Genomic DNA, 14,466 nt, shown 5'->3' on the forward strand with positions numbered 1-14,466 from the left:
TTGAAGAAAAATCCACATATAAACCAGAAAATACAATATATGAAAAAAAACACTGAATGCTCTCTGGTATGAGGAGGTGGGCCAGATCCGGCATTGTTCAGGGGGCTAGACCAAATGACGTGGCGGGCCGGATCCGGCCCACAGGCCATAGCTTGGGGACCCCTGCATTAGATCAACATCTCATTACACAGATGTCTTATTGTGTCTCTATGTTCAGTACATGCGACCGCTAATTACAGGTGCGGATATGAAAAAAGTGACGTTGGCAAACTGGAAGCCCCCATCTGGCCGCGCTGCTCCCTGGTTTATTCTTTCCACATGCCGAACGGAACCCAGTCCAGTGCGTTGTTTCCCATGCATTTAAAGATAAATGTGAAAATGACAGGTTGCAAAAAAGAACCCTACAAAAAGAAATTAAAGATTAATATTTATGCCATGCAGTGGTGCAATATTGGATGTTTTCACTCAAGCAAAAGGCAAAAAAAAGAAAAAAAAAAGAAGCAATAAAAGTCAACAGCCAGGATCTCTTTTAGATATCTGTGTATTACTGTGGCAGCCAGAACAAACACCTGAAGGCTGCACAAATATTTAGAACGGGTCTATGAATTTTTACTTTAATAATTACTTTGGTTTTCTTCATCAAAAATGTGGATTTCTATGGTAATAACAGAAGAGCACAGTTTTTATTGCATGTTACGTTAATACAATATGTTTAGATTTTTTTTTTCTTTTTTGCATTAAACAGAATCAATACAGATTTTACACAAAATAATGTGATGAAGGTCATCAATAAAGTCATCATGACCCTCTTAATTTTCCACTCCAGTTCAACAAGTTGCAATAATTCAACTGCCTGGCAAAACACTATGAAACAAAGCAATTATCTTTCCATCTTCGAAGCTTCTTTTTATTCCACATAATTCCAAATTATTTGAATTCTGAACTTTTGTGAATTTATCAGTGGTAGAAAACGTACAAACTTTTACATCTGGTAGAAAATACATTTAATGCTCAAATATGACTATTGTTAAGAATTAATCTTAAGTAAGTAAAGGGATGTAAGTTATTGTAGAGCTGGTTTGAGAATAAGAAAAATACACACACACGCGACAATACTCATAAATTTTGGGGTTTATGGTTTACTGCTATCATGTTTAGATCGGTTGTGTTTTTTCAGCAACAAGAACATAATTGGTCATCCAAAAAAATTATGTTCAATAAACAATAGATTAGTTTACGTTATACCTCACATTTTTAGTCTGAAGCTGATTTTTACTTTTCTACATCTGTTTTTTTGAAAGGTTCTGCTTCGAAGAAATTTGTAACCCAAATATGCCGTTTGAACTGTGTCTGCATTCATCAACCACATAGACTGAGGAACCAAATTTGTGTCTTTCATGTAATGAAAATCATTTCAAGGGCCAAACTTGGGATGACAGTGAATTAAATAGAACCTGGAGCAGATTGAAGAAACAATTTTGAAGAATTCAAGAAACTAATTCGTTGACCTCTGTCATCTGGGAAAGGATCCAAAGCCGTTTCTAAGTCTTGGGGATTCCAGTAAGCCATAGTGGAGAAAACATGGAACCGTGTTAAACCTTCCGAAATTACTTCCAAAAGCACATCAGTGACTCGTCTTTTGGAAAGGTCTGTTACCTGTTACATCTGGTTTAGTACAAACCGGATTTCAAACACGGTGGTGGTATAATGGCTGCTGTCATCATACCTAACCGATGGAACCATTTCATCAGATTAGTTTTGTCTGGTATTTAAGTTTGGCTGATGATCTGAAACATTTGCAGTGCGACAATGACGCCAAATGAGAGGAAACCTGTAATCCATTGTAAAGCACTGTGTTTATAATTCTGATTAGGGGGATATTCACCGATTTCTTAACACTCATGTAATTATTGTTCCCTAGAAAAATAACGTCATGTTTAATCAACATGATACAGTATTCATACCCATGATGAGTGGAGGTAGACGGCATGGCCAGGAGAAGCTCTATGGCAACATGACCAACAGGATAAAGCAGAGGATAAAGCCTCTGCTTTATCCTCCACAGCTGCCTGTTTATTCTGATACCATTAACCTTTGCGTGTTCGCTATCAAGAAGATGCCACAGAAGTAAAGACGGGTCATTGTGGAGGGTTTCTCAAGGACTAAACAAAACGAGATCTCTAAACAAACCCATTCTCTTCCTAGTACAGCATGACATGGATCTTCCCACAAGCGGCGGGCAGCCAGGGGAGAACAAAAAACAAACAGGCACAGCTTCACTTTATTGCCCACACAATTAAATAGCATGTTCTCATGCTAGTTTCACAGTTCTTCTTCTCCTCCTCCTCCATATTAAGTTAATCTCAGGCATGTGAATTGTAAGGAATCGGTGTGTGGCAGGCAGAGAAAGATGCTCATGTTTGTGAAAGTACTTAAGTTGCTCATGCAAGTGGTGTCTGACTAAATCAAAGCCAGAAGGTAAAAAAGAAGGCATACATAGCTTAAATACCAACTTATTTAAGCGAAAGGACGCAAAGGAAAAACTGCGGTGGAGTTATCAACCATCTGCACACGTCTCACCCGCTGTGCCTCGTTGCACACCCCCTGCCCCTGCCCTCCCTTTGTGCGCAGAGGCTGTCGTGTGATGCTTCGCCAACTCCATCCGATCGCACTCATCCCCATCCAGGCAGAGCCAGATGTGACCCCGGCCCCCATGCACAGAGGCTTGATCGCCACCGGCGATGCCAAGGAAACTTCGTCATGTAAGTCTTAAGGATGAGGAACCAGAAAGGGTAGTGACACACTTAGATGATTCTAAGACTTATTTGAAATGGTATGCGAATGTGTGTGTGTGTGCGTGCGTGTGTGTAATCAGTGATAACATCTTGCAATCAAGTCTTTACATTTCACAGGCAAATGGGAGGAATCCCCTGGGTTAGCAGGTAATAGGAAGCTTCATCCACCTCAGTCATTTTGACTGCTGGCCTTTAAAGCCGTGAAGTTTTGACCTTTAATAAGTGTCACCAAGAGGAAAATCTGTCTAAGATTTCAATGTTGGTGCAAAAATTCATCTTTTTCCCAGGTTCTTTGGGAATCTGCCTTTTTTCCTGACTGGAAAATCAGCGGAGGTATGTGTATCTTCTGACAGATCGACTCAAATCAACCTCTCGACTGTGCAGCATTCGTACGAGTTACTAGAACGATCGTCATTTTTAAGTTCATTCGACCACGAATTTAAATGTCAGCATCTATCTGTGACTTAAATGTGAATGTTACCTGCGTAGTGTAATGAGAATGTTTGCATATTTTTGATGAAACATATAACTGAGAGCACACTTGAAAATCTTTATAAATTGCTGATATCTATTAACAGCCGTCTGTTTTGAAAGAGTAAATCCTTTTTTCAATGTAACATTTAAGAGTTTTACACCAGTTCTGTTCTAAGACAGAACATTTTATTATTAATCAATTACTATTAAAGTTAAAGTAGAAGTAAACTAGTTGAAACTGATTTGACTGAATTAAAATGTTAAAAACATTTAATCAGCTCAAAATGTCTGTCACGCTCCCTCCACACAGCTCCATCCAAATGTTCCTGACAAACAAAAAGGTACCAGAGTCTGTTTTACTGTAAATATCTGGTTATCTGTTGTTTACCCTAGTAAATAAACTTGCGTAATAATGGCTGCAAAAACTGGTTCCAGGAACAAATTACTGTAAACAAAACACGCTTCGTGACCACACTGAAGGAATAGTCTTTTTTTTTTTTGTCTCACTAAAACGCTAGCATTAGTTTTAGCATCCAACATTAGTTGTCTTTTTGTCTCCTACTAAAATGCTAGCATTAGTGTGTCAGCATCTTACTAGCGAAGCTGCACCAGGTTGCTGGGTCACCTTGTCAACTCCTTTATCAGTTCTCAGCATTAACTTGTCATTGCAGGAGAAATAGCTGGCTTTGGCAAAGAAAGCCTCACCGAGCCTGCCCAAATCCTTCATTTTCGTCCTTTAAATTGCACCACATAACAGATTGGTGTTTAATAGGCAGTATGAAAAATGTACGGGATTTTTTTTCAAGCTTTGAATCATGAAAAGCTATTCTAGTGTAGAGCCAGAATAAAATATAGAGTTGAAATGAGTGTAATATATCTGAGGATTTGAACAACCCTACGCAGCGCGCTTCCCTGCTCACTGCTTCAGAATTGCCTCAGGAGCGTTTCTGAGTATCTTGGCCATATCTATAACGCTTCATTTTTCTGTCCACGGCGTCCGTCCAACCACTGCTATCAACAGAGAGCACGTCCTCACTTCTGAGATGCAGTAATCACTGCAGCTTTATCAACTATTCAACATTGACCTAATACACGACTGCACCATTATATCATTGTTCCTATAGCTGGCAATGTTTGCCTCAGAAAAACTAATTAAACCTCTGAAAAAGGCCATTAGCTCGCCAGCGTTGGCCAAAAGCCTAAATCTGACAATTCCCATTGTATGAGCCGCTCCCACACTAATCCTATGGATTGCGCAGTGTTCCCCGCGAGGGGTTTAGGCGGATCTCGAGCACCATATGTTGTGCATCATCACCTTAACCAGAGGCATGTGTCTGATGGTGTGGAGCGCTGCTTATGTACAAGTGCGCAGATGTGCTCGAGCGTGCACATGCTTTCTGAGTATTAGATGTTTGGAGGGATCGGTACTTCAAGGCTGGAACGGAGAAGAACAGGTGGCCTTTTAATGACTCGCTTATGACTTGGTTCATTGATGAAAGAAAGGAGCTCTGAGTCCACTCCCTTCTGTCTGACAGGATCCTCCCCTGACTGACACTGTAGTGGTGAGTGCTAAATGACCAGGAGGGCTGGGTGGGGGGGAACCTCTCTGCAAACCGCTGGCTTCAATCTACATCTCTTTGATTTGCTGTCCTGGGAGCAGTGTCAGCCACACTCAGACCTCGCCGCTCACAGCCAAGGTGATTGGACCCGGGTAAGGTACAGGTAAGGCTGAATTTTTAACATCCCGAAGACGTGGTGAGAGAGAGAGAGAGAGAGAGAGAGCTGATCGTCACAGTGAATCAGCCCACACTTCAGTGTGATTGACCTCGGCAGGAAATCTCTAAGTCGCTCACGCGTGGATGGAGAAGGAGAGACGGCGGCACATCAAAGCGTCAGGGATGCAGATTGCTCATGCATGCTAACGTGGCAGCTAAGGTCAGGAGGAGCTGCTAAGTGACTGCTCCTGATCCAGCTGCTGGGAATTAAAGTGGACACTTAGGTAATGCTTCTGTCGCAGATGTTACATCGATACAGCTTTCATGCATTTCCTGTTTATTTTGGCTCGTTTAGCTCTTTCATTTATGGTGCTGAACATTGAGATCAATTGATCTCCGATACAGGTCCAACTCTGGAAATTATTATATTTAACATCAGAATGTGATGATTTTTAAGAAAGGAAGTTTAGGTCGTGGCCTATACAATCACAGGGATTGATAATCAGTATGACCGTCTACAAGGAGGTTAAGCTCCAAATGATCAGTGCTAAAGTAATTAGCTGCTCAAAAACATCCCACTAAACATAAATGGGATGTTTAGTGGAAGCAAAAAGTGTGGTAGGAAAAGCTACACAGGCAACAGGAGTAACATCTGCTTTTAGATCCTGAAGTAAAATCCACTCAAGATTTTGGGAAACTTTCATCAAGGAAGGATGGCAGCTGATTTTAAAGCCAAAACACAGAAACAAATTCAAGACATGGGATCCATTTGTCAAGTTCCTTGTATGTGAGGCCATCACATCTTTGCCAGGATGAAATTGTCTTAAATATTCCTCTTGCTCTGACTTTGATTGTTCAGAACATAGGCAGACTCCAATTCAAAACAGGAGGAGCAACTGGAGGAAGAGTGGAGAGGCACGTCTCGTTTCCACAGCCGGTGGCGATTTGATGTTTTCATGCCTGAGTGGTTTTACGTAGATGCTGATTTCATTTTCCAGCAGGACTTTTCACCCTCCCACACTTCAACCATATGCACCTTTTTTTTTTTAAACTACACCTGACCTGTCTGTCCAGGAGCCAACTACAGGCTGGCAACCCAAGCAGACAACCTAATAAAGCAGCTATAACGTTCTTAGACTCATCTCGCTCTATAAAGAGCAGAATGGCAGAAAATGTTGGGATTTTCCTCAAGAAGTAAACTACTTTTACATTTACTATAGTGCTACCAACTGCGCCACCGTGCAGCCCCTCTGGTTATTATAATATTCCATCTTCTTCAATAATTATTGGTATAATATTTCAGCATAAATATAATTGGGGTTTTTTATAATAATTTAAAAACTAGATCACAGTGGACTTAAAAAAAATATTTTCATGTAAACACACTCAAGGTTACACTATATCCACTAAAGTGACAATCAAATTATCAAACTCCTCCTTATTTATACCAGTTTCTAAGGATTCTTGTCTTAGCTGAAGGGAAAAAACAAAGTAAGCAGGTCTGGAAACAGCAAGAGGGCCGAGATGTGGAGAAGGCTGCCAGACTCCAGGTGGGAGGAGGGAGGAGGTGATAAAAATGCTGATTTGTTCATCCAGGTCACCTTTACGTATTACATAGCTTTCAGTAATTAGGTTTTACAAGGAGCAGTCTGTGATTTACAGATTTTTCTGCTCGCAGTCTCACCTCCGAGGTGAAGCCACCACTCGACCTACACGAAAAGAGTTATGCCGCGACAGCCTCTGAGGAATATCTGCAGACGGTACTCAGGACTACCAGACTGTGAAAAGGCTCTTCTGCAGCCTTTGACAGAACAGGAAAAACACATTACTCTATAATTAAGTAATTCAAGTACAGAATCTAACTATGCACTTTGGGAGATTTTAGATTTGTATAGGATTTGTCTCCTGGGATGTTAAACAACATTGTTAATGAGAAATTGTACAGTATACAATCCTACGTCTGCGCGGCTTGTGGGCTGGTACCGTGGTGTTTGTGGAATACAGCACCTTATCCAATTTACTGGATGAACGCTTAACCAATAATTTAAGAGTAAGCACTATTACCAGTCAATACCGTCATACGGTATAGCTAAGAGTCCTATTCATCAGAAAACATTCAGTTCAGTCTTCAGATCAGCTGAAAGCACCACAGTGGATAGTGCTTCGTGATTCCCCTCTGTGGCAAGGTGAGTCCAACATCTACTGACAAGAGGCTTCGGAAGATGTCGTCTGTGGATCGACGCTTGCAGAATTCACGTCGCTGTAAGTTATTATTGGAAATTTACCGAACGTGAGACTTTTTCTCTCTACGAAAGTAAGGACAGCAACTTGCGAGTCGGAGTGAGGCTGCCACTATCGGTGACTTACATGAGAGGAACTGCTCAAATGCTCGAGGAAGACCCTTCCCCCTTCCCCAAGTCCTAACATTTCTGGGAACATTATCAATGAAAGTGTAGTGTATGTTTTCGTGACATAAACATGACATAAATATGTTATTTAGCCAACACTTAGAGGGAGGCAAGGCAGACTTCCACTCTGTGAGAAAGACAACCATGAGACATGAGAGTGCCTACGTCACACAGGCAAAGGCAGAACGGAGAATGGGCTAGATTCTTATCCTCGAAAATGGCAATGAGACAGCCTTGCGTATTATCTGCAGTCTGTATGCAGCTCGATAGAGGGAGGATGCACTTTGTTGGAAAAACAGGAAGTATTTAGAGTTTTTGTCAGCATCAAGGTTCACTGTACCTTCTGTGCTGGGGGGAAAGTTTAGTCTACCTTCAAAAACACGACTTCAAGTCTGAAGAAACATTTGGAATTGCAGCACGGGACAGTCAAACTGATAGAGGTGGTTCAACGCAGAGAACTGCGATAGGAGGTCCCGCCACGCAAACAACGCTGGACTTCGGTTGAAACCAGTTAGTGATGGAGAGTTTAAAAAGTTGGTCAGACGGTAGTAGAAGAAATGCTTCCTTTGAACACAGTTGACTCACCTTCCATTCCTGCCATAATAAACCGAATCCCCACTACTGCAAATGCCGAGCTGGTTCTCAGAGGAGCTTTTTCTGCGTATCTGAAGAAAGAATTCGCAAAAAAAAAAAAAGTATATTTAACAAAGTGAAAGACTTATTTTTTGTAAAATGAAGGAAGTATTTGTTTAGGAAGTCAAGAAGTGTACAGTTTTTTATATAAAGCAAATATTTGTTTATGATACCGAAGCATGTCAATCAAGTCTCCCGTATTTGAACTGGGCAGGTAGGCTGACTGAAAATGTTCCTTATTTGACATGTATTTAAGTCAAGAAATGCTTTTTTGTTAAAATTATATATTTATTTTTAATGCCGACAAGAAAGACCGATTTTTATGTGTTTTTTGTTTTTTTTTACTGAAATAATTTTTCAGTTCAACTCTATTCATCAGGAGACACATTGTTAATGTTACCATTATAATGAACTTACAATAAAGTTGGTTTGCAAAGCTCCAAACTTGCAGATAGCAAAGGGAAACAATATAACTTGGGGTCAAATCAAATCTAGATTGTGTGTATGATAAAAACAGATGCATGGATTTTATTTTTAAGTAATAGGTGAGTGTTACTATTACATTCTCATACAAACTTTACTTATTTTTTTCTTTTAGTTGTTTACACATGCTATTTGAACAGTACGGATTGATGTTGAGCTTAACTGGAGAACATAGATGTTCAGTTATGTACACTGTTGCCTGTGTAATTTGTTAAAATGCTGACATATTGCTTGATATGTGCATTGTTAGGCTGCATTGTTGCTTTACTTGATGCATTTTTATTTATTTGTACATTACTGGATACCTATGGCTTGGTGTGGTGTATAGTTTTTGCATTGTCCTGCACAATGTGTGTATTGTTCAGGTATCGCTGACGTCTATAGAAGGTCCTGACCCCACGGCATGCCACTGCAACATGGCAACGTCTTTGGTCGACGATATTCTGAGAAGTTTGGTTTTAAAATGACCTGACTAATGACAGGGGAAAAAAACAATGTCCTAGAGGCGCATTTTGAATTAATAAGTATGACTAGCATGGTGCTGCGTTCAGATCAGTGGCTTATCTGATATTAGCTTTTGTGACATATTAGCTTTTGTAAATAATGAATTGTTGCTATGCATTCTGGGCTTTTCCTTTTGTGTTCTGAATCAACAAAAATTGATTTTTCAGCACCGGTCCCCTATCTAATCATGTTAGGTGTTTCTGATAAATAGAGTGCTCTGTGTGTGCGTGTGCATGTGTGTGTGTGTGTGTGTGTGTGTGTGTGTGTGCGCGCTAAGTGTGTTTGGAGTGAGCTGGTTGGTTAACAATTTGCATTTTGAATGTTTTCTACCCCAACGGGTTTTAATATCAACCATAAATGAAGAGATTGCGAGGAAAGCTGGGGATTGAAGGAGACCTGTATTTGCCATGACCAGACACAATTAATGTATTCATTACCTTTTAAACATCCGTGATAATAAACATCGCACGTTGTACATACTAATGGGCTCTGTTTTTGCTGTTGGGGTTCATACTTAAAGCCAAAATAATGGTGAAAAACACAAAAGGTGTAGGATTTTACTTTAAATGTCTGGGAAGTGGAAGGAAAATCAATGTTTTTACAACTTTTTTTTCTCTCTCAAAGCTTAAAAATGTTACTATTAAACTTTGAGTCAATACTGTATCAGCTTTGAATGAGAGACTACATTTTGTTAAAAAAAACGTTTTTCTGCTGATTTCTCTGTTAATGTTAATTTTCAAATCCTGTCAGATTCTCATTTGACTTGAGATGTAGACATCCGTAGGAGTTTGAAAACGCAACAGCCAGGAAATAAGCTGAAATCCTCAAATACTTAAGATCGTCTCTCTTAAAGTGCTTGTAAGTGTTCATGTTAACAGTTCAAACTACAAATGTATCTTATACATCTATGCGCACAGTGGGAACTGTCTTGGCACTGCCCACAAGCCAGTGTCTACAATCTTCTTTATCTCTTATCTTTGGGTTATAGCTTATTAGAACCAAGGGCAGTAAATGACTCTCTAGGATTGGCTGCTTTGCAAATGCCACCCAATAGCATGGAAAGTAACACTGTCTTTAGGTATTCTGTCTTCCCAAGTTTATTCATGTTCAATAGTTTAGTTATGCTCTACAGACAAATCTGTGAATATGCAGTTTAACTGAACTGAACTGAATTGAGATCATTTCAAAGGCTAGTCCAAGACCAGATGATTTTGGCCCGAAGCAGATTGGCTGATTACAAACTGGTCCCAAAACCAGAGTACTGATCCCAAAATCGCTGCTTTGGAGAGATTGACTGTTTTATGGAAGTTGTTTTCAGAGGGAGAAATCACACAACAGTGCCTGAAAAATACATTTCTCATTTATTTACTGGAATTACAGTACATATATAGTGGCACAAAGTCCTTTCCTCTCCCAAATGGGGGAACGGTTTACTATCTAGTGATAAATTATAAACAGTTGTGTCTTGGAGGATTCCACACAGCGTCACGTTGGAGAGTCACATCCTATTGACTTTCTAATATCAAAGAGATTGGACTGACCACCTGTGGACAGGAAGACAATGGGCATCTGCAACATTACCAATTGGCTGTGGGGTGTGAAAGCAGGATACAACAAAACAACATTTTTTAACACTCCATTTTGGAGTTACGTTCCCCGGAAAAATCAATAAATAGGTGCTAAGATTTGAACAAAAAAGCGTCTATTTCCATCTACTTCACAGTTATGCACTCCTTTGCATCAGTCTCCCACAAATTGCCAATAAAACACAATGAAGGTTGTGAATATAACATGACAGGATGGGACAAGGTTAATGTCACTGTTTGTATTGGTTGTATTTATGATGCTTCATGTGAGGCTCTCATTTTTCTATCCTCAGCTTCAGCAAGACCCATCGTGTCATTGAACAATGTCTCTGTATGACCACATGCCTTGGCCTTGTGACACAGCGATTTCCTCTACAGTCGCTTTCCCTGGAACTCCCTCTACAGTTGTTTCCCTAAATTAATATTCCTGTTGTTCCTCCCTCCCCCCTTTTGGTCTCAAACACATCTTCAGGAGCCCTCAACCCTGAACACGGAGCTCCTTGAGTTGACTTCAAGTTGCGCTACCAATCTCTACTGGGTGGGTGCGTGGGGGGTGTTAAGGGTTTTATTTCATATCATGCTTCATAAACCAGCACTAAACCTGGAAGGGTGGGCAATCAGGAGGTGAACACATTGTGGACCTGTGGGGACTCTCCAACATGGCTGTTCCTCCGACTCCCCCGGCGCGATTCACGCCAAGCGTTAAATCAAAGATGGGGGAGCCGGCTATATGCAGAGCTCTGAGATTAGTTCTGGAGAAATGACTCCACACTAATTGGAAAAAGAAACCCGACGACACTATATAAGCACAAAACCTATTATGCGGCATCCAGGAGCGGAGAGGGAGGAAGAAACTGAAAGAATACAAATGACGACAGGGTTTAAAAGGCGAGCCCTGTGAACTTGTGACGGACGGATCAGAGTAATAGGAGATGAAAGTGTTCGGAATGAAAACTACAGAAGCGGCTGTATTTGGAAGAAGAGTATATTGCTAAGGTATTAGAGGTTAGCCCCGCCAAACCTGATGGATGCTATACCCCACCTGTTCTGTGATTCCAACGGCTGACACTAAAGGACAAATGATTTCAACATTTCACATTGTGGCCTTCCGCGGCTTTGGGTGAAAAGGAGTGGACAGAATGTACTGAATTTGGGGCGGGGAGCGGGAGCTGAGAGGGGTTTCTGGGAAAATGGAAAACCATACTGACAGTGTCGCGGCTCGTAATGGGGCCGAGGTTCAGCTGAAAGGTTGGGGTTGTGTACAGCTAATTCCATCTGACAATGTAAGGGATAAAAATGGGTTTCTCCTGTGCAGCCAACTAGAGGGCCCAACCCCGGCCTAATCTCGGTGATGGAGTGGGGTATGCGCCGGCCCACTTCCCCTCCCCCTACCTGGGAAAGGATGAAGTGGAGGCAGGGAGGAGGCGCTTTATTGAAGGTGAGAAGTTGCAATGTTTTCTGAGTGGACACCCTCAAGGGCAGCTGGCAAGAGATTAGAGGATGTTATTAGAAAGCAATAGGCTGTACCTCCCACTCATAATCCTCCCACACAGGCTGTGCACTTGTCTGCCTAACTTTCATCTATGGCAACTGCTACTGAAAACATATTTTTTGTCATAATTCATGGGACGAACACCCATTAAAGGGGCAGTATTATGTAAAATCAACTTTTTTGAGCTGTACATGTTATGTTAATCCCCCATTAAAAACATACCTGGATTGTTGTATTGATTATTCCATCCATGTTTGAGAAATCCTTTAATCTCCCCATGGCAACCATTCAGCTGTGCAAAACACCTGATTGGACCTAGCTCCACCTTCACCTCCTCGGCGCTGCAGTTTCCAAGCTTCTGCCTCACAAAGTGGAACTTCCTCACTCAGCTCCTTCAGACTAGCCAGCAGCAATTAGCAAACATCTGGTGGAACTGAGCTTCTGAGCTCATTATACAAACTATTAATGTCGTTAATGTGAAAAGTAATTGCACCCTAAATATAATTACCAAGTCTTGTGTGGAATTTTGTACATAAATACAGAACTTTTTAGAGCAGAAAATTAAATTTAAAACAAAAAGATTCAGAATGCAATAAATCCAAATATCTTCTTATGGAGATGTTTAGAATTATGCTCGCTGTTACCCTATTAGGTGTGAACAAGAGGAAAGACTTCCAAATTCTCCAACCAAAAGCAGATGCATACGTGTTAAATTTCTATCATTACTGAATTACAGCTCAGCTTCCTTCTCATTCTCCCTCTCCAGTTTACACAAAATTGAAAAACTAAGATTGTTAGACTTAGAGTACAAGTGAATTGCTTATTTTTTAAATAGAGTTAGCTTCTGTAATTTGCTATAGTTCTACAATTGCATACTCTTGCAGTACTTTAATTACATATAGTTGCATTGCAGGGTTTAAACAGCTTATATTAGGATAGTACTCAACCTAAGATTCCCTATTAAGTGTCCTAATATGAAATTAACTTGGAAATTAAAAATTGAGCCACAGACCAACTTAATGCAAACTTAACTGCGATTTGCAAAAGTAATTTTCACTTTAAGTTATACATTGCACTGAGTAACAACACCTTTATCTTAAGCTAAGGTATTGGTTTCTTATAACATAATTTTGATTATCACTCTGGAACAACCAAAGCTCTTTCTGTTCATATTAAAGTGTTACATCTAAACATCTAAAATATCTCAGTTCATTTTGCACGGAGCACTTTGGTGCATTGAAACCAATTTCAGGGTGTTACATAAACCAAATGAGGTGTATTTATTCATCTCAAATAGTGTTATGAAAAAGGACAGTTGATAACACTGTGAGAACGAGGTCAGCTGGTACTCGGTTTTGTGCACCATGAAACAGCTGCCTTGAATATCTGTCATTTTTATATTGTGCTTACAGATTGCGTAACCAAGGTTGGTTCTACCTTTGTGTCATTGTAAAGGTTTTTAACAGTCTGAATACAAGTTTTGTTGTGATGTGTACAGAACATCACATTCTGTCTACTTTAGGTGTCATTGATTGGAATGACACCTAAAGTAGGCAGAGGTAAGCACATTTAAATCATTGGAGAAACCAAGATTTATGACAGAATGCTATATGAATGTAGTATACAACTGTAGACAAATGTCTGCACTTAACCAGTAGTCTTAATTAATTCAAACAAACAATCATAACAAGCTGGAAGATTTAGTGAGCAGATGAGAGACAGCTGGGGACAATAGTCAGCTGAAAACACTGAGGACAAAGTATAAAGAACATCAGAGAACATAGAAAACAACGAGTAAAATAACAATGGCAAAGAGCAGAAAATGTGATGTGTCTCTGTGTCATTTTTGTGAATGAGCGCCTCATTAATTTTTGTGCTTTCTTCTTGTAGCTGATTGGCTGGAAGGGTTTTAAAAGAAACAAGCTCCACCCACCAGGCGAGCGAGGGAGTTGAGCATCTGCCTATTCGCTTTGCACTGAGCCTCGCTCCTGCTCCAGTTTTAATAGATGTCATCTTTTGTTCCTGAAAGCTAACTTGTTGTTTGACGTTTTGGTCTGAGAGTCTTAGGCTGTGCTGGGTTTTCCAGTTTTTTGGTTGCAGGGTGAGGTCTTTAGGTAGGGTGAGCCTGAACCGGACTGCCAAGTGCTGACTGCTTTGTGTCTCCTCCAACTCTTATGTTTATTTTGCCAAGACTCCCAGTACCACTTTGTGTCCAGACTTGTGTTTAACCAAACCTCTCTGTTAAAAACATAATCTGGTCTTGACTCTATATGTTGTGTGTCCTGTATGATCACATAAAGACCGTAACATATCGGGGTCTCGTCCGGTACAATAAGAATATCCAGAAACTCTAAATACTACAGATTGTGACATTAA

This window comes from Poecilia mexicana, unplaced genomic scaffold (genome assembly GCF_051168715.1).
Source record: "Poecilia mexicana isolate PSO_F unplaced genomic scaffold, ASM5116871v1 scaffold_21, whole genome shotgun sequence".
In the NCBI taxonomy this organism is placed as follows: domain Eukaryota; kingdom Metazoa; phylum Chordata; class Actinopteri; order Cyprinodontiformes; family Poeciliidae; genus Poecilia; species Poecilia mexicana.